The sequence below is a fragment of the Rhinolophus sinicus genome, chromosome 6, assembly GCF_057876585.1.
Source record: "Rhinolophus sinicus isolate RSI-liver-muscle chromosome 6, RSI-T2T, whole genome shotgun sequence".
NCBI classification, from domain to species: domain Eukaryota; kingdom Metazoa; phylum Chordata; class Mammalia; order Chiroptera; family Rhinolophidae; genus Rhinolophus; species Rhinolophus sinicus.
The window spans coordinates 9,280,172-9,301,332 of NC_142506.1; the positions used below are offsets into that span (position 1 = coordinate 9,280,172).

Genomic DNA, 21,161 nt, shown 5'->3' on the forward strand with positions numbered 1-21,161 from the left:
CTGGATTCTCCAGGCCACCGTTTCTTACCCATGGGGCAGGAATGACAGAGGTAACCTGGAAGTGCCGTGGATCATGCCGAGTGAGGCTCACCCCTCACACCTCTTCTGGAAATAGGGGAAGAGTATAGATCACCAACATAACACAACCACATAGGGAGCTGCGGTGGGAAAAGCGGTACTTAGGTGCAGAGCTGGTGATGTGCTAGGCTCTCTCACTCACCAGCTCCGTGACTAGCAGTCCCGTCCCTTTTGAGCCTCAGTTTCTTCAATAGTAGACTAGGGGTAGGACTGACTGACCAATCAGACAAGGTGAGGGTGAGGCCCCAGCAGGGCGACGTAGGTCACGGGATGAAGAGTGAGGCTAATGTAAAGTGTTTTTATGTAATAAGTTCTAGGTCCTCACTGGAACATGGAAAAGGTCTAGGGAGAGAAATGCCCCCACAAACGACTGCCGTAATGGAGGGAAAGGCGGAGAAAAGCAGCAGCGCTGGCCCCATGAAAGCCTTCTTCACGGGCAGGTCCAAGTGGGGGTCGATGATAGGACAGGAGGGCAGGGTGTGGCCCAGGCTGCCCCATGGAGACGTTACGATAGGAAATGTTATCTGGGAACAATGGAATAACCGTACCGTTGTCCTGGCCTGAATCTGACCACAGGGGATAAGACTCCAGGAAACACGTCCCCCAACAACTGGCCAGAGTGGCCCTGAGAAACCACTGGCCCATATGTTTGTTCAGGCATCCATTCAGTCACATGCCCTCAACCATGTGCCAAGAGTTGCATTACAAGGTGGGGGTGCCAAGATGAATAAGGCTCGGGCTGCATCCTCAGAAGGGACAGAGCAGTACATGCTAACATATAATAATAATAATAATAATAATTATTATTATTATTATTATAAATAGCTACCACTCATTGATGCCAGCTACGCACCAGGCAGCACACTTCATATTTTATATTTAACATTGCAAATACTCAGCGTCCCCCTCCAAGTAAGGGCACATGCTCCTTTTTACAGAATATGGAAACTAAGGCCCAGAGAGGCTGATTGCTGGACACAGATCACACAGCAACTAAGAGGCTAGGCTTGCATTTGAATCCCAGGCAGCATTGCTCCTACATGTGGGCTCCCTCCCGACAGCTCACTGCTATAACCCAGAGTCACAATAGAAGGACACAAAGCATTCTGCCCCAGGGACCTCTTATAGGCACAGTCCCCTCGTTTAGAGAAAACAGTTTAAAAACCACAATGAGCAAACAAATAAAATTAGGCACAGCGCCCAGCCTGTACTTACTGACCAATAACTGCTGATGGATCAGAACCCAAATATAGCATCTGAGGTAGGGGCAGGGTATCAGGCATCTGTGTGACCTCGCAGGCCTGGGTTTGAATCTCAGTCTCGGTGTTTACAACTCCCAGAAGTTCCAGTTCCTCATCTAAAAAGTGGGAACAGTAACGCAAATCAAAGGACAGATGGGGTGACGAGGTCCAGATAACAGAGGCACTCTCTGCCCTCATGATCCCTGCACGTCCCTTCTCAGGGCTTGAGAAAAATGCAACACAGCCAATGAAAGGACGAGCAGGAGAGAAAAGGGCATGTTCTAGAAGCTCCGCAGAGTGTGGAAACAGGCATCACACAAGGAACTCAAAGTCTTCTAGAGAACCCTGGTGCCCTCCTGGCCCGGGGGCCCTGTGGGGAGGGACATGACTCATTTTAATCTGGGCACAACCACTGCCCACAGGCCTGGGCGTCTTCCCTTTGAGAGTCTTTCACTGATGAAAGAGTAGTGCTCAGAAAAGCTGGGGTACAACCAAACGGGGGTGTCCTGGGATGGGGGACCGCTGTTGCAAGCAGTATTATCATTATTACTTTCACTTAACATTTGCTGAGCCCTTCCTGTATTGCAGGCACTGTACTTACTGTGGCTTTGTTGTTTTGTTTCTGTTTTGCCAGCAGGGAGGCGTTCACGGTTTAAATTAGAAAACAGGCTCTGGGTCGAGATGGACCCCCTGCCATCCTGTGCTTCTTCTCTAGCTTCCCATGGGATTGGAGCCCTGGAGGCAAGGCCTCAGGAGTCTGCCTGTCCACCCAGCATCTGTAGGGACAGCATGCTTGATAAATGGATGGCTGCAAGGGAAGGAGGAAAGGAAGGTGGGAGGGAGGGAGGTAAGGAGGTAGATGTGGCGTGTAGGATGAGTGAAAAAAGAAATTCTATGACATCGGGGGAACTAGAAACAAAAGGGGAAAATGGAAAAGAGCGAAATGCCTGTTAATACGGAATAGTTGAAAAAACCATGGAATACTAGGCAGCAGTTTAAAAAAATAATGGATATGTACACACCCACGCACATATCCACGCACAAAAGCTCTGTTCAGACATGCTGATGAGTGGAAAATGAGTATGTTGAAATCCCGTATCATTCCCTCCAGCTCTGAATGCCAGAGTCCGCGGAGCCAGGGACAGGGATGATGGCTGCACCTGGGGGCAAATTGCAAGGAGCTGTGCTGACCCAGCCCGCTGCCTCAGGCTGACATTTCTGCTCCGGAGAAAAGGAAGCCAGGCCCTACCTCTAGGTCTTTGGGCAACAGCAAACTTGTGACCCACTTTCCAGTTTGGTTTTGCTCCCCTAGTTCCTTGACATTACTTGTACTGATTTCGAGACAGAAATAAACCAAATGAGCTTCCCTCACCTCCTGGCCCCACGCCTGTGATAACTCATGAGGAACCAAACAGTCACACTGAGTTGCTAATTGAAGACCTATGGGCTCTATCGGTGACAGGTGCCACCCATGGGATGTTGTAAATGTTCCTGAGTTTATTGCCCACCTGTAAAATTTAGGAAATTTCATTGTATTATAAAGTCCAAAAATTAATTGAGCAGCACTGGTCCCACATAGAACAATAGCTTCCTGGATGCTGAGGGAGGGTTGGCCCTTTATTCAAGACAGGCCCCCTCCCAATGGCCACAGTCGCACCCTTCAGAAACCACCTAGCCCAAAGTTATGGCAGATGAAGACACTGCAGCTCAGAGAGGCGAGGACACTTGTCCAAGGTCACACAGCAAGCCAAGGGCAGGGTGGGAACCGGAACTCAGTGTTCCTCACACAAAGACCTATGTGTGTCCCTTCCACCTGTGAGGCTGTCCCCCATCCCGCTTAGAACCAATCACAGCCTTAGGAAGTAGGTGATCCATTTGACAGCTGGCTAGAACAAGGCTCCTTGGTCGCGCTGAGTCAGGAGTAAAATCCACCTCAGGCAGAAGTCACGCCTCATCCGACAGAGTGGCTCAAACACATGGCACCACAATTAGCTCCGGTCCAGTCATCGGGCCGACGCTTGCTCAGTGTTATTTTTGCTTCATGGTTTCCACATGCACACAAACAATACTTCCCTAAAAATCAATTTTCACCAGCAACCTACCTGCATAGTTCTTGGAAAATACGGGTTAAACCTTCTGCCTCACCAAGAAAACAAGGAACAAAGGACGAGGGCAATTCATCACCACAGTCTTGCACTTTCCATTATTCACACCAAATGTTTGTCAACTCACTAAGTTCAATGACCCTGTCCCTTGGGGCTGCAGAACTATTTTTACCAGCAAGGCCCAGCCAAGAGGCTCCACCCATTTTAATAAACAGGATTATTGGGTATCAAGAGACGCTAAATGGTTTCAAGAGGCTGGAGGCTATGGGGGCTGAAAATGGTCTGGAAGGAAGATGCTGGAATAATCAATTTCTGACACAGCAGAAGGAATGGCTGCATGACATTCTGCTGCCCAGAACGGTAAAGGGGTCGGCACACAGGAAGTGCAAGACATCAGTCACATACATAGGTATCTCCTTTGGGATCATTTCCCAAACTTCCAGAACAAATAAGGAGACAGATGGCTCTGGTTTTCAGAGGAGGCAACACCCCGCAGCGAGGGTGTCTGCCACATAGTAAGCACTCAATAAATAGTACGCACGCTCACGTGGTGTGGGAATCTCCTGACTGGTGTCGGGGAGCTCTGGGGACTGCTGCGCTCTGCCCACACTTGCCTTCCTGGTCATCACACCCAAGCTCAAGACATAAATACCATGACTTGCAAATATGTCCCCAAATATTTACCCCTTAACTTCATGTACTAGTCAGGGCTCATCGGAGAAACAGAAAAAGAGACAATAAGATATCTATATGCTTATGTCTATATCTATCTTTATGGAGAGAGAGAGAGAGAGAGAGAGAGAGAGAGAGAGAGAGAGAGACAGGAATTGGTTCACACAGTTGTGGAGGCTGGCAAGTCCAAACCCTGCAGGGTAGGCCAGCAGGATGGAGACCCAGGGAAGAGCTGATGGTGCAGCTCAAGTCCGAAGGCAGTCTGCGGGCCTTCCTTAGGGACCCGCTTCCTCAGGGACCTCAGTCTTGTTCTCTTCAGGCCTTCAACTGATCGGACAAGGCCCACCCATATTATGGACGGTAATCTGCTTCACTCAGAGTCTGCTGATATAAATGTGAATCTCATCCAAACAAATACCTTCACAGTGACATCGAAACTGGTGTTTGACCAAACATCTGGATGCCGTGGCCTCGCCAAAAATGACACATGAAAGTAACCTTCCCACTTCAGATTCATATATCCAGCTGTTTCCTGAATCTCTCTCCTTGGCTGTCTGAGGAACATCTTAAACATCACAATTCCACCCCTACCCCCAAACAAACACCCCCCTCCACTCCCCTTGCTGATCACCCCTGTGAATGACTGAAAACTGCATTCTCTGCCTGCTCCAGGTAAAGGCTTGGGACAGCAAACTCTACCTTCACGATATATTCATGTCTGATCACTTCTCACCATCTCCTCCTCTGTGCTCTGCCAGGCCACCGTCACCTCTTCCCTGGATTCCTGCCATACCTGGATTAGCGCAATAGCTTCCTAACTGGTCTATCTGCTTCCATCTTTGCCACTTTCATTCCATTTCCAGCTAGAACAATCCAGCTAAAACACAAATCTGATCGGCTCAGAAGCCTGCAATGTCCCCATCTCAACAGAGAAAGAGCCAACGTCCCCACCCTGATCCTCTTTGAGCCATTTCATGCCTGCATCCTTGCTGCTCTTGGTGGCTAGGCCACCTTTCCCCTGGGGGGGGGGGGTGTCAGGCCATCTCCCACTGCCCAGACCGGGCATTTCCTGCAGCCCAGCCAGCACCCACCAGGGCCTCACCAGCCACACAACGACCATGAAGATATTAGGGCATTCACCTGAGGGTGGGGGTGAGGGGGCACCGAAGGGTATTAACTAAAGGAACGAGGGCACAGGCTGGGATTTGTGTCTTTGAAAAAAAATCCCTAAGACAGCTGGTTGGATTGTTCTCCAGACTGTATTTTAAAAGGAGGAGAATTAGTTGGCCGCCAGGTGAGGAGAGGGGGAGGAGAGAGGAAACGGGAAAGGAGGCCAGGGGAGAACGTGTGCAGGTACACGACCAGCTCCTGGAGCTCGCTGCCAAGCGGCTACCATTTCACACACCCAGGGCACAAAGACAGAAAGGAGACACAGTGTTTGACTGTGGCCTGGAGGAAGAAAGCCTCCAGTGGCCAAGAGGAGGGGCGGACACCCAATGCCAAGGTGAGCTGCTTCCTGCTCCCCGCTCACCTGTGTCCCTTCTCCTCCCCGAGAGGACCTGCGCACAAAGGCTCAAATTCACTGCAGGGGCCCTTGGGTGTGCTGAGGCCTTGGCTGAAGACTTTTGGGGGAGGGAGAGAGGAACTGCCATCTTTCCTCCCTCAGAACATTGTCATAGGGAGCTTCATCAATCAGGCCGGATTCAAGTTCAAGGTCCCAGCAAGAACCCCTCTCCCCGGACCTGTGAGATGGGCCCTCATCACTTCTCAGAAACGCCTCTCCATTAGCAGGGCAAAGCCTGCTACTTGTTCTTCCAAGCCATAAAGCAGTTGCGGCCCAATGAAGGGGGACTGGGCCCTGTCAACTAACACATGGAATTATGCTGAAGGGAGCCAAGCGAGGGCTGAGCTGGAGGGGCACCTGGCATTCCCAGGGTCCTGTAATTCCAGAGACCACCCCACCCCCAGCGCGCTAAGGGCCACACCTCTCTCAGCACTCACCACCACCGGAAATGAGATGCTTTCTTTCTTAGCCTCCTGCTGTCAACTGCGTGCTCCACTTGGCTATGTCCCCGGTACTGCAGTGGCCGTGCCCAGGGAAGCACAAGGCATGTGGCAAGTGCTAAATAAATACGCACTGAATAATAATCCTGCTCAGGGCTGAACGGGGAGACGACGGATGGAGACTGCTGGAGAGATCTGGAACTCCGAGGAACCTTCCGAGGACACGTGATCCAAACGCTTGACTTCCGACAGCAAAACGGAAATTTATACCAGTGATTCCAACTGGATCTCAGGTCTCCTCACAGGGCGTCTTCAGGCTATTTTTCAATCCGTCTAAAAGTCTATCAGAAACGGTACCTTCCTGTACAATAAGGCCACAGACGGCCCCTAACATATGAAGCTTTTTTGTTTGACACAGGCCAGAATGATGTCAACTCTGCCTGGTGACCCAGATCAGAAACCCCAACTGGCGGATACTTTTAAGTAAGAAAGCAGGGCACTGAACACTTAACAAATGAAGTTTGTTCAGTTGAAAAACTCCGTCTCAAGGAGGGACAACCAATAAAAGCGATTTCTGGAGTTGAATATCAGGAATTGCTCGTCTCAACCGGTGGTTCTTAATGGACGGTGATTTTCCATCTGCCTCCCAGGGGACATGTGGCCATGTCTGGAGGCACTTTGAGCTTCCTGACTGGGGAGGGGTCGCGAAAGGCATCTGGGGTGCAGAAGCCAGGGATGCTGCTGAGAAACCTACAGGATGGCCCCCCACAACTGAGAGCTATCCAGAGAGAAGGGGCTCAATATTGATTTAGCTGTAAAGTCTCATGTTAACACCTGGTAGTCACCACGATAAGACATGAACCCCTTTCTGTGATCTGGGCCTGCCTTGCTCTCTGCATGTGCTACCTTCCTTCTGCTCCCCGACAGCGTCACACGTCTTCCCTCTCAAGGCTTCTGCTGGAAGGAGGATCCTGTCTTCCTTGCCCCTTGCTGCTCAGGAGGTTCTGCAAAATGCCATCTCTGGCGAGAAGCTCAGCCGAGTGGTCTCTTTCTCAACATTCCAGTTTGTGATCTGAAGTGGTAATGATTGAAGCTGTTTGTTCCCATATGCCAGCTTCTTCACTGCAGTGGACTTTGAAATCCCTGAGGGCCAGGGTTACAGCGGCCTTCTTGTATTCCGGAGTCCGGCACAGGCCTGGGCTCAGAGCAGGCGCCCAGGAAGTTTGGTTTTGCTTGCCTGAATGAATGCGCGTCAGGGCTGATGTAGAATCAAAATGGGTAATGAACGGGATGGGCCCAGTCCAGGACCCACCGGAAAAATAAGTCATTCGTCTGTACCCGCCAAGCAGAGGCCCTCGGGCAAATCACGCTGCTGGTCAGGAGAAGCTGGAGGGATTATTTTTGCATTGGGCTATATGGGTTGAAATGTGTCCCCCAAAAAGATGTGTTGAAATCGTAACCCCAAGTAGTTGTGAATGGGATCTTATTTGAAATAGGGTCTTTGCAGATGTCATCAGGTTACGGTGAGGTCATACTGGGTTAGGCGGGCCCTAATCCAGGGACGCGTGTCCTGTAAGGAGAGAGAGGTGCAGACACTCAGACACACACTGAGGAAGGCCATGTGAGGACAGAGGCAGAGGCTGGAGTGATGCGGACACAAGCCAAGGACCCCGAGGACAACTGGTGACACCAGAACTAGGAAGAGGCAAGGACACATCCTGCCCTGGAGGCTTCAGAGGGAGCACAGCCTGCCCACACCTTGATCTTTGCACTAGGGGCCTCCAGAACTGAGAGAGAATGAATTTCTGTCATGTGGGCCACACTGTTTGTGGTACTTTATTATCGCAGCCCAGAGAAGCACACAGGCTCTAACAACAGGATCTTTCAGAAGAAAGGTGAGGGGAGGTCAGCCAAGATCCCTCCACTAAAAGCTCTTCTTATAAAGAAATGAGGCTGCCTCTCATCCCCTGGCTGGACCACCTGTGTCCTCCTTCACGACCCTAAGGACCAGATATCCACGGACTCTGGTGCCACTTAAAAATCGAGAGTGTGGGTGGGGCTGGCAACTGCTGAGGGCGGTGAATATACACCCTGTGTGTGGGAAGCGTTCACGAAATACCACTGGATGACTGATGGACCAATCAGGGAGTAAGACGGGTGAGCACAGAGGAAGTACTCTAAGTTAATTAGCCATCACTGTTAATTAGCCATTTACCATCAGCAAGGACTTTCAGATGTCACCTAGGAAAACCCTGACTTCGCTGTGTGTCTCCGTGGACCTGCTCATTCACTCTCCAGCCAGAGGGCATCGGAGGGCTGCAGGGTTCCTCTGAGTACCAGGGGTCAGGTGTCAAGTTGGAGCAGGAGGGGAGCAGCAGCTCTGGAACATTTCGCAGTGTGTGCTCCCATCCACGATCCATTCATAATTTCACTGAGTGACAGAAATGCAGAGGGGCAGGTCCCATGATCACATTGTCAAATTCAAGGACGAAGCTCTGAGAAGTTCAGAGATTGCTCAGGGTCCCACGACAAGTCAAGGAGAGGGATGGCTTCACTACCAAGTGTCCCCGCTCCAGGGTCCAGGTGCCTGTGCTCCTGGATTGCACCAGACAAGCAGGACGCACGATGGCAGCTGCCTCCACGATGTGCTGTGACAAGTGCGTGACCACCACACAGAGGAAATAAAGCAGGAACAACAAAGCTCACCCATATTCCCATCACACTAGCATGAAAGCTTGTCACTCCCAGCGCCGCCTTCCAGAAGTCGTCTGTGAGCACACGCGTCTTCACACTGTGCTCACGCGAGAGGACGTGCTTTGCTTGCATCACTATGTGTTTTCAAGGACCTAAAAAATGCTCATCTGGCATTTAATCACCCAACCTTATTTTGCGCCTACTGTAGGCCAGGCCCCGTGCTGGGCAGTCAACACAAAACAGCAAAGCGAACACTGCCTCCCCCCACCCCAAACAAGTAGGGGAAACGGACATTAACTAAATAATCAGGCAATTACATTATTAGAAACTATGGGAAGCTGTGTAAAGGGAAAAAAATCATAGTTTAAAAACAGCTGGTGAAGTGCACTTCAAAATGATCATTTTAAGCGTCTCGCAATATTGCTCCAGGTAGAGAAGCACATTTATTTAATCATTGTCTAGTTCAGTTTGGTTTCAACTTTGTATTATCATAGCTAAAGTTACCCGGGTATATTTGGAGGTGAAGTGTTACGATGTCTATAATTAATTTGAAAATATTTTGGAAAAGACAAGATGAGGTAAATAAAGCAAATGTTTATCTGTTAAAACCGGGCAATGGGTATATGGGAGTTCATTATACAAGTCTCTCTGCTTTGCCAGGTGTTTGAAATTTTCCATACTCAAACGTAAGAAAAAACAAAACAAAACATGATTTAATGGACATTTTCACACACAAAAAAATTTTTTTTCCCTTCCTTTAATTATCCCCTTAGGATAAAACTGAAAAATGAGGTAACGGAGTGAAAACACACACACACACTCGCGAGGCTGTGTTTGCACCGATGCTAACACACCCATTGCATCGGGGCTCCAAGCCTCCTTGGTCACTGCAGAAGAGCAGTATCAACACTCATCAGTGATACTGCGTCTTAGTTTCCTGTTGCTGCCATAACAAACTACAGTGCGCGTCACGTCTAAGAACAACAGACTTACTCTCTTACAGAGCTGAAGGTCAGAACAAAAGTCTAAGGTGCTAAAATCAAGGTGGGGGCAGGACTGGTTCCTTTTGGAGGCTCCAAGGGAAAATATACCCCTTGCCTCTTCCACTTCAAGAGGCTGCGGGCACCCCTTGGCTCCTGGCTACGTCACTTCAGTCCTTGCTTCTGTGGTCACATGGCCTTCTCCTCTTGTGTGGTCAAAGCTCCCCCTCTGCCTCCCTCTTATAAAGACTCTGGTGATGAGGTTGGGTTGACATGGAGAATCCAGGATAGTCTCCCCTTCTCACGATCCTTAATCATTTCTGCAATGGAAGGTGACAATGACAGGTTCCAGGGATTCGGATGGGGGGCTATTATCAAGCCATCCACACAGGTTGTCTTGTCTGTCTCCTGCACCATGTGTCACTCATCATCCAGTCCCCAGCACTTAGCATCGTGCCCGCCATGCTAAGCGAGTGCCCAGTAAACGCAGAAGGACGGAAAGCAGGGAAGGGGTCCAGGGTGGGAACAGAACCCTAAAGGGTCCTCCATCATCCCTGAGCCCCCAAGTGTGAGGGCGGAGGAAGCTCAACAGCCGATGGAACACTGCTCCTGGGAACACTTAGAAATCGCAAGGTGCCGGCACCTCATTGGCTGAAGGATGCAAGTCCCGCGTGCAATGTGTTTGCTCTCCTGCCCCTGGGTGTTCCCACAGCGACTGCTGTCTAAACAGCAGGCCAGCAAGCAGCAGGTGGCTCCTGTCCTGCTGATTTCCTGGGACTCCAGGCAGGGCTGGAGCAGCAGGCAGGTGTCCTGCTGTGTCTGACAAAGGTACTTTCCTGCAAGAGAGTAAACAAAGCCAGGGAAGCCTCCAAATAACTGTGTCCCTACCGCTGCCCCCCAGCTCCCCACAAGAGACAGTAAGAACTGTGCCTTTTCAGAGAAAAGATCATCTCAATAATAGCAAGTGCTGGGGCAGCCGGAAGGCTCAGTTGGTTAGAGCGCGAACTCTCAACAGCAAGTTGCCGGTTCAATTCCCGCATGGCAGGGTGGGCTGCATCCCCTGCAACTAACGATTGAAAATAGCGACTGGACTTGGAGCTGAGCTGCACCCTCCACAACTAGATTGAGGGACAGCAACGTGGAGCTGATGGGCCCTGGAGAAACACACTGTTCCCCAACATTCCCCAATAAAATTTTTAAAATTATATATATTAAAATAATAATAATAATAATAATAATAATAATAATAGCAAGTGCTCACACCAGGGCTTTGCAAACATCACCTCTACTCTTTCCAACAAAGGCAAAGTAAACATTTCTATGTTCGGTTTACAGGTGAGGAAACTGAGGAAGGAAGCAGTAGTAACTTGCTCAAAGTCACCAGCGGGGAAAAGGCAGAGCAAGGACACAAACCTGAGCTTATCAAACGCTAAGGCTGGACTCTTTCCACTTGGACACAAATTTGCCAAGCGTGAGGGTCAAATTGTGTGCCAGAGCCACAGGCTTTGTTTGGAGATGGTGTTGGGTGCTACAGGCAGGCATTCCAGCTTCCAAGCCAGACACGAGCAATCTGAAATGCAAGCGCTCTGCTGAACTGAGGGTATCCGCACTTACAGATGTGTGTATCCACGCCACACACACAGGTCTACTCCTGTGTGGTAAGCACTGGGGACACGAAGATGAATAAAGGAGCTGCCGTCCCTGCCCTCCGCAGCACGGTTGGGCTCTCACAGCCCTGAGTGGTCCTGAGCGGACAGGCAGCAACTCCAGCTGGGGAGCGAGGGGGACGAAGAAAGTTTAATGGAAAAGGGTCTCTGTAGCCAGGTACAGAAGGGTGAACAGGAGTCCTCCAGGAGGAATGGAAAACTAGTCCTTACAAGGAAGGGCATGCTCTTTATAAACCTTTGGTTCACTGGGAAGACAAATCAATAGCTGTGTTGACGTCGGGCACAGAATAAACCTGCAGAGAAGACGAGGAAAAAGAGGAGGAAGAAGAGAAGAACCTCTTGTTTCTATCACCCTCATTCAAGGCTCTGCATTCTGCTTTTACTAGGCCAAAGGTCAGGGCCAAAAGAGGTGCAGGTGACCCTTCCTTTAAGCTCACAGCTCAGCAGGGGTGGGGAGGCAGCTGGCCAAGCAGATGGAGGCCCAGCCTTCCAAATCTGGCCACGGCCATGAAGCAGTCCCCCTCAGACGTGTCTTCCGGGCCTGGGAAAGCACAAGAAAGTGTGGAGAGGGGCCCAAGGCAAGTGAGCGGAGATCAGTGCTCCTTAGGGAACAGCCTCCGAGATAGAGGTCAAAGTCTGAACTTGGCATTTCTGCTTCTTGGGGCTCTGCCATGGGTGAGGAGGCGCAAGAGACAGCTCCAACCACACAACAAGGATTTGCTACTTCCTTGGAGGCCATTTTCAAAATGAGAGCCCTGACGTAGATTTTATCCTCAAGGCTGGGAAGTTCTCTTCACTGGCAAGCCCTGTGAGCGGCGGCTAATTGATGGAGGAAGGGCTTCATTTCTCCATGACACTGACATTTCGGAAGCTCCTTTTCTGAAGGCTCCCAGGTTTACAAGAGGGGTCCTCCCACTATGTGCAAGGCTCTGGGATGACGGCCCAGAGGAAGCTTGTAGGAAACCAATGGTTCTGCCTGCCCCTTGGAAGAAGAGGTGATTGATTGCCTTTCTGTCCTATTGTTTCTTCCCCTCCCAGCCTCCAGCCCCTAAGAAACCCTATGTGGGAGAACTGGCTGTAAGCGTCCTCCGTCGGACGAGGTGCGGGTTTGGACTTTTTCCCACACACACATGCACACAGAAATAGGCAGGTGACATTCCGATGCTGGCTGGGCCACTTCTCTGCTGGGCAACCTTGGGGACGTACCCTGGCCCCACGGAGCCTCAGGAAGCATTGTCCTGACTCCTTAAGTGAAGTGCCCACATTCAGTCAATGCTCACTGCCTGTTCATCTCCTACCTCTTTGTCACATTGCGATTATTTTTAGGTAAGGATGACAGCAGAGCTCAGGGAACGCTGAGGGACACCCGAGATGACATCATCTGTGACCACTTGCAAAAGGGTCCCAATTCTTCACCCCTGGCTGCATCCTCGCTCTCTGCCATGTACCTTTCGCTGTGCCCTCCCTCTCTGACACTGGGATCGGCCAGGTCACCTGCTTTGACTAACGGGGTGCTAGCAAATGAGAGGCAAGGAGAAGCCTAACAGGCCTTGCTTGGTGGGTGTGGTCTGGCCCCTGCCCTCTGCCCTCGCCATGAGAAGGACATTCCTTGGCTAGTCCGCTGGTCCCAGGAGATGAAAGACATACAGAGCAGAGCCCAGAAACCCCAGCAACCCCAGATCAACTAGACCAGCCAACGGCAGCCAAGCCCCAGACATGGGGGGTGGCGGTGGGGGGGGCTGGGGGTAGAGTGCAGCCAAAATCAGCAGGGCTCCTTGGCCAATCACCCCACATGCGCAAACAATAAACAATTATTACCGAAAGCCACTGAGATGCTGTTGTATGTTACTCAGCATCACAAGGGCAATAAAGCTGTGATACAATCTGTACGTTGACAGTAATAACAATATGAATATCCAAACAAGCTTCATAATAACAATATGCAGCTCCTAGGGCCACTGCAGAGATCGACTGAGATAAAGAAGTGTCCACACTCAAAGAATGGGAGCTATGACCCACCAACCTCACTGGACGGTCTGAGGTCACCAGTGGATTGACCGCAGAGCCCAGTCGACTGTCCTGTGGAAAGGGGACCACATCCAAGGAGGCAGCAGGGGTGGGGGTGACTTCACAACTCTCCCCCTGCCATAGCCCCAGATCTCCCTCCTTGCTGGGCCCCAAGCATGTGTGAAGCAGAGGCTGCAGCAGCCCTGTGCCCACCTTTGCAATCAGAGTATTGAGCCACAGGTCTGGCCGTGTGGGCCAGGACAGCCCCCACCCCCATCTGTTCCTCCCAGCTCCAGACGCGTGGCTGCACGGGTCTTCAGCCCCCTCTTAGCTTCTGCGGATCTCAAAACCATTCTTTTCCCCCGCGTGCTGAGGATCAAGTATGAAAACGGGTTTGAAATGCCAGCAACGAGCAGGTCGCTATACAAAATGAAGGCACCTCCCTCCTCCTCCATCCCCGTCCCCACCACTGCCATGGTCATCACGGATGTCACCACTGTCACCATCAGTAGGGACACGTAATACGGAAGAGTAGGGGGAAGAAATGTGCAGCAAGACGGTCATCCACACACGCTCCACAACCAGAGTGCCGGGTGGGAATCTCCGAGTGGCTTCTTATGAGCTGTATCACCTAGGAAAAGTTACTTTACATCTCTGAGCTTCAGGGTTTTTTTAATCTATAAAGCGGAGACAATAGTACTACCTACCTCAGAGTGTCATTCTGAAGATTAAATGAGTTAATACATACAAAGCAATTAAAACAGCATTTGCACAGAATAAAGGCTCAGGATGTATTAGCGGACGCTGTAACGACTGCTGCGTTGTTACTGTTATTAGACAGCCACACAGTAGGGACTTTAAGTATCTCAATTCATCTAATCCCCACAAGGGCTCTAAGAACCCTTTCATACATGAGAAAGCTGTGGCTCGGGGAGGTGAAGGGACTTGGCTGCTTTGAGGCCAATGCTGAGCCCACGACACCAGGAACCATGCAACGTGCAGGCCGTCACGAGGCCCAGAATACTCCCCGAAGCCTTCCCACACCCACCCCCACAACCAGGAAACAGGGCGATAAGCTCCCTGGCAGTTCCTGGGTCGTTTTCCTTTTATTTGTGCAGCCTTTGTGTTCCACAATACACTCGGCTGGGCAGGCAGCCCCTGTGGGCATCAGCAGCCCCGCTGGCAGCAGAGACAAAGGAGCAAGAGTGCCAAGGGGCCCTCCCACACCAGCTACCAGCCACCCGCCACGCAGCCCGGGAGATTGACAAAAGGGAGGTACCTGGCCTCGTTACTTAACCCTCAGCCGTGAGGTCTGCTGCAGAGCAGCCCAAGTGTGCCAACCCCAGGTATGCCAGGCAGGGGCCCCCCCTCCACATTGCTCCTGGACTGACGATGGCAGGCAGATGGCTGGCAACTCAGTGGGTCCAGGGAACTTAACCTCTGCCTGTGATGAAGGAGTTCAGGAAAGCTTTGTGGGGAGGGCACGGCCTCGAATCCATTCCCCTGCTTCCAGGATTCAGTATTCATTTACCAACCACCTGCCGTGGCCAGGCCTTGGCCTTGGGCCGGGGGGCTCACAGTTCATCTGACACGTTTCTGACCTGAGGAGTACACAAGCTAGAGAGGGCAGCCACGCAGAAAGACACACTGAGTGCTAGAATGAGGTCTGAGCAAGAAGAAATGGGATCGATGAACAAATGAGCTTCGTTCATTCACTCAGTAACTATTAGCAGAGTGCCCACCACATGGCAGGTGCCGGGGAGATGATGCTCAGCGACACAGACACTATTCCTGTTCTCATAGAATTTAGATTCTTATGAAATCGGCCTCGGGGAACCACAGAGACCTTCACGGAGAAGCATCCGGGTGTCAGCTGTGCCCAAGCGGCTGGGTACTCTTGGGGGACCTATGCTGCTTCTCAGTGGGTTAACGTCCTGGTCTGTGAAATGGGTATGGCACGTTTATATTACCATGGGCCCTGTGGCCTTTAAATGTCGGAAAGTGTCCGAACAAGGAAAAAAGTTCACCTTAGGCTAAATAGCAGTAGCTGATAACAAATACTTTACTTTTTCAAATACATGTATATGCAAGAATATGTGTGTTTGTGTATGTGTGAATGAATTATTTTATATACACATAATAGCTTATAAACCGGCTATTCCGGTGTATGTGTGTCCTAGCCTGCTTGGGCTGCTATAACAACATACCACAGACTGAGTGGCTTAAGCAGAGTTTCTTTCTCACAGTTCTACAGGCTGGGAAGTCCAAGATGAAGGTGCTGGCTAGGTGGGTTCCTGGTCACTGTCTACTATCTGGCTTGTGGACAGCCACCGTCCTGTGTTGTCACATGGCCTTTCCGCTTTGCTCTCAAGGAGGGAGGGAGGGAGGGAGGGAGGGAGGGAGGGAGGGAGGGGGAGAGAGAGAGAGAGAGAGAGAGAGAGAGAGAGAGAGAGAGAGAGAGAGAAGCTTTCTCTTCTTACAAGGCCACTACTTCCGTTATCAGGGCCCCAACCCCATGATGTCACCTAACCATAATCACCCCCCTAAACGTCCCACCTCTGAATACCATCACATTGGGGGTTGGGCTTCCACTTATGAATTTGGGGGGTGGGGGACAAACATTCAGCCCATCACTGTGTGTGCACACCTGGCTATATGTATCTGGGTTGCAGGATTACAAGTGGTTTTCAGTTTTTCCTTTCACCTACCCAAATCTCCTAAATTGTGCAGTGACCCTGTATTTCTTTTAAAATTACAAAATAAGAACCAAAGACCCCTCAGTGTCACACGGAGTTTTAACAGGAGTAACAGCAGTCGGAGGCGCGCCGGGATGGGGGATGGCGCTGAGCTGGGCTCACACACACCCGCCTGTCCGTCCTGGTACTCCCGTGCTCTCGGCAACTCCAGGGGTAACCGCCATGCACTGACAAGGAGCTCCCGCAAGTGTTTATCCTACGCTTACAGTGTGCTACCCCGCAGCGTTTCATCCCTCCTCACCAGGTGCCGTGTACTAGGTGGTCTGTTCTCCCCGCTCACATACAGAAGGGGAAAGATACCGAGGCACGAAGCCGGTAAGTCCCACAGCCAGAGATGGCAGACGGAGGTGCTCAGCACGTATCTGGAGCCACCCCCTCCTGCCTCTCCTTGGAGAGCTCAGAACCCAGCCAGGCCTTTCCTGCTAAAATTCTCTGCGGGGACCAGAGGCTGTGCGCTATCCTGAGGGCTACAGCATGCAGGAGGCCTGAGAAAGGACTCCGGGTTGTGGGAACAGCCCAGCCGCCAGCCCCTGAAGAATGCCCATGCCAGCTGGGGCCAACATTTAGGCACTTCTGTCCCTGTGTGCATGGGCCCCGGAACAGCCAGGCCCAGGGAGCCAGCAAGGCGGGCAGTGGCTGCCAAGGCTCTGGCACCAGGCCCCGTGTGCTGGGCCAGCTCCGTTGGCTGCCTGTCAAGGCTTCAAAGGGGTGTGCGAAGCAAGCTGGGGGACCGGGCTGCACTGGGCTGCCAGAAACTGAGATGGGAGAACAAAGGGAGGCCATGGTGGGCTGGTTTGGCGGGAGCCCATGGCGGCAAGGGGGAGGCGACCGAGGGAGGGCTGCGGTGAGCAGCGCAAGGTGCAGGCAGCTCGAGGCAGCCAGCAGGAGGCCCAGGTGTGGCCCCTGTACAGTGAGGAACCTGAGGCCCAGGGAAGACTGTACCTTGGCAGGTGGCGGTGGCCTGCGCAGGGCAACTTCTTGTATCTGTCAGGAATCCAGAGAAGTCAGCTAGGCGTCTGTGCATTTCAGACAACTCATTCCTGCATTTCTCTACTCATCCAAGGTGGACCATCACCCACTAGGAGCCAGACACTTGAGGGCACAGTGAGCAGAACAACAAGGCCAGCTTGCCTATGGGCAGCTCCTCAGGCCCAGTACGTGGGACCCCAGGGTCTCTCCAGGACGAAGACAGGCAGAGCACCCTCGTCACATGGCACAGGAGTTAGGGGCCCTCATGTGAGGCCTACCCACAAAATGCCTGCTCTCCCTTCCTGATTCAATCACTGACTTTGACCTTGGCCATGTAGCTGACCCCTGAGCCTCAGGGCCTGGGGCACAGCATGTGTTCAGTAAGTGTCACTGGCAGGTAAGTGCACCAGCACATCAGCAGGTGGGTTAAGCCCATGATGTAGGACTCCTTTCCCCAGCAAAATGTTCTTTTAACTGCATTTTGACAGGTCCCAGGGAAATCACCGCCATGTGGGATGACAGCCCGGCCTATTGTAAGTGCTAGACCACAGGGACCCATTGTAATTGCTGCAGGAGGACACAAGGAGGGACCAGGGGGGGCAGGCACTTAACTTGGGTGACAACGCAGCTTGCCCTTGGTCACACACAGGAAGGCTTGGAACCCAGATCCATCACCTCAGAGCCCCAACTTCCACGCAGCAACAAAGACAGTCACATCTGTCCTGACTCTGAGGTCCTCGTGTGCTTCCTGGAGATGACAGCCACACGTACATGGAACCCAGGGTGGGCAGTGGGAGCTATATAGGGGCTTGTGATCAAGGGCCACAAGGGCCACAGCAGGTGACACATGGAGAGCTGGAGGTGATCAAGAAAGCAAAGGGAGGGGCCAGGAGGTGGCAGGAGGGGACCCTCAGAGCTTGGGCCTAGTGCCAGGGGTCCCAGATTCCACTCCAAGCTCTGCCATCCCTTCTGTGGGGTGGGGCTAGTCACATCCCCCTTAAGTGACTTCTCAGTTGGTGCGGGTACAGGAGCAGAAAACCCACCAGGTCACGCCTTCCCCACCACAGATCTGTGACTGTGGACAGGAGGGGGCTGGGAGGCTGGAAGCACAAGGCTGACGTCTGAGCTTTTCCCTCCAAAGGACCAGCAGAGCATCTGCTGCTCTGGGTTCCACCCCTCCCCCGCCAGGAGGTGTGCCAGCCTCCTCACCCTGCCAGCCTGCCCTGGCACACCTGGTCTCAACAGGAGGCAATGTGGCATAAGGAGAGTAAGGACGAGGCACTGGAAGCAGAGAGACCACCATCCACCTTCTGCCCTCCGTTTGATATGGAACTCGGGGAAAGCCATTTCACCTCTGGGAGCCCCAACTTCCTCCGTGTAATATGGGGGCAAGGAAGACCTGCCTCAGAAGATTAAATGAGACACCACACATGGCTGATCCTAAACCAAAAGCAGCTCAGGGAATGTTAATTCCTTTCTTGCCACTCTGACCTTATTCGAGCACAAATCCCAGATAGAAACCCATGTATTCCTTAATGTCTGCTACTACCAGAGTGAACTAGAAAGAAGTCTGGATTTTTAGATAGAAGACCTGGCTTCCAGTCTCTGCTTTGACGCTCATTCTACCTGTCCGGCATTGGGCGAGTCACTCGGGCTCTTCTTGGCCTCAGTTATCTCACCTGTAAAATGGGTCTATTAATAGTGCTCTGTTCACAGGATGTGGGAGACTCGAGGTGAGCGAGTGTATGTGAAAGTGTTTTGCAAACCATAAAGCTCTCACACATCGGTTACTCCAGCACTCTGTCTCATCAAGGCAGAAATCCTCTGGTTTCTGCCATTCTTACATGCCCTCGGAACCGTCTCTCACATGGTTGTAACAGGAAAGGAGCTGTACTGAAACGCTGGATGAATTTAAATTGTTCCTCATGTCTCATCAAAGGCAGTTGTGTGTCTCCAGACGGTCTCGCCAGAACTCCAGCAAATACTTGCTGCTATGGAAAAAGGGGGTTGGGTATGGTGCAAGGCAGGACATTTGGGGGTGCCTGGGGTGCCACCAGAGGGGGACTCTGTCTCTTCAGGGTTGAAGGTGCCTGGCGTGGAGCTCCTGGGCACCCTGGCATTGACCGTTCCATGCACACTGGCTGGGCCTCCTGCCTTCTCCTGGGGTTACCTAAGGTGCCATTACCTGCTTCTCAGGTAGTTGAGTGAGGGAAGTACAGAAAGGGCAAGAGACAGCTCCTCAGAGAAGCTGCCAGCCCAGCAGCTGGCCCCCGAGGCCCAGAACGCCCAGGGCCTGACAGAAAGCATCCTGTTTCCTCTCCCGACCCACTGAGTAAACACACGAGGACGGCAGGTGCCCGGGGCGGCGGGCCAAGCAGCGCTTCTGCCGGCCACTCCCTCCGCCTCCTGCCCAGCCAGCGCTAGCCTGAGCCGAGGCCCAGTAACCTCCCTGGCACTGGCCCTGCTCTCACTGTGTGAGCTGGCAGGCGGGAGGATGGGCAAGTTGGTGCCCGAAGGGGGGTTTCCCTCCGCAGCTCCTTGGTGGGGTGGATGTGGCCCACGGCAGAGGCTGGTATTCTATAGTGTTCTATTTTGAGAAATTTAAGGAGCTCATGTGGAGACCAGGAAACTGACAACGTTTCACAGGAAACTTACCAGGGCATTTCAGTGATGCCCACTGACCCGTGAGATCTCAACCTGACACACAAGGGCCCTGGAAGGGGTGTCAGGTAACCTGGTCACAAGGTATAACCTTGGGCAAGCCACATCCCTTCTGGTGGAATTTCAACAACGAACCGGCTTTGCCTGGCTGCCTGCTCAAGTCCCTGCAGAGTGTGATGGCGTTTAAAAGAAGCTGGATTTGCTGTCAGGCAGCAGCCCTGGACATAACAGCTGTGCCCCTGCCCTGGTAGCTGTGTGCCCCTGGTAATTCATCCGATGCCGCTGAGTTTCTTCATCTTTATGATGGAAAGGGCCGTTTCTCCCTGTAAAGTCTTACAGTGGGAATCCAATGCGAATGGCCCAAAAGGGCCTATTGAAGAGCATGTGCCCCCAAATATGGGGGCTGCTGTTTCTGTAGCTCACCCATGGTCATGGGTATCTGTGTGAAATCGTTTCCGCCTGAGGGATATACCAGGCTTCCTTGGGGCTTCATCCCCAAAGTATTCAGTGGGTCAACAGACTTACTGTTCAGCTTCTTACATAAAACTTAGCTACTTACATAAAACTTAGCTTCTCCACTCCCCCACCACACACACACACACACACACACACACACACACACACACACACACTCACTCTTTCTCCCTCCTCATTCACTATTCACTGCCTCACTCACGCTATGCATGTCCACCAAGCAGCACCTCTGCTCCGATAGAAAACCCAGGGAATAGAGAATGGCAGAGATCCAGCCAAAAGTTCTGAACAGAGGAACCAGGCGGCAATATGCTGAACCATTCACAGAGGGATTACCTAATTGATCCAATCATTTAACAAGGATCTGATATATATATCAGGCAAGTCATGGGAGTACGAGGCAACCACTGCCCTTGTAGAATCCAAGTCCTCACATAGTTGTCGATATTCCCATTGTATCTATCCCCCCGCCCCCCAAATGCTGCATAACAACAAAACCTCAACAGCATAAGAACTAAGTATCCGTGCATCTGGGGGTCAGACAGACAGCTCAGATGACCTTGGCTGGGTTCCCTCAGGGGCTGGGAGGTGGTTGATTGGCAGCTGGTCTAGGCTGGTCTCAACAAGGAGCATTAGAGCACCTTGGTTATGTGGTTACATTCTACGTGTTTCTCATCCATGTCCTGGAACCAGAAGGCTAGGTCGGAAAGGTCCTTCTCTTGGTGATGGCATAGCTCTCACAGTACAAACGGAATTGCTTTTGCAAAGCTCTGCTTGCAATGTGCCCATTAGCACCCCACTGGCCAGAGCATGTCACATCATCTTGTCCAGCGTCAGAGACACGGGGAACACG

At 51.9% G+C, this 21,161-nt stretch overlaps 1 long non-coding RNA gene across 23 annotated transcripts in view; it reads right to left on the reverse strand.

Moving 5' to 3' along the window:
* LOC109443383 (uncharacterized) overlaps positions 1-21,161 on the reverse strand; it is a 243,067-nt gene that overhangs the window by 58,003 nt on the left and 163,903 nt on the right. The window contains exons 4-6 of one of the 23 annotated variants that reach the window (XR_016021474.1): positions 6,098-7,670; positions 1,921-2,127; positions 1,298-1,435 (exon numbers count right to left, since the gene is read on the reverse strand). The exons of 15 other annotated variants lie outside the window; for them this stretch is intronic. This is a non-coding gene — a long non-coding RNA (uncharacterized LOC109443383). The remainder of the gene's footprint in view (positions 1-1,297; positions 1,436-1,920; positions 2,128-6,097; positions 7,671-21,161) is intronic. 7 more of the 23 variants (XR_016021475.1, XR_016021476.1, XR_016021477.1 and 4 more) reach the window with 7 other exon arrangements.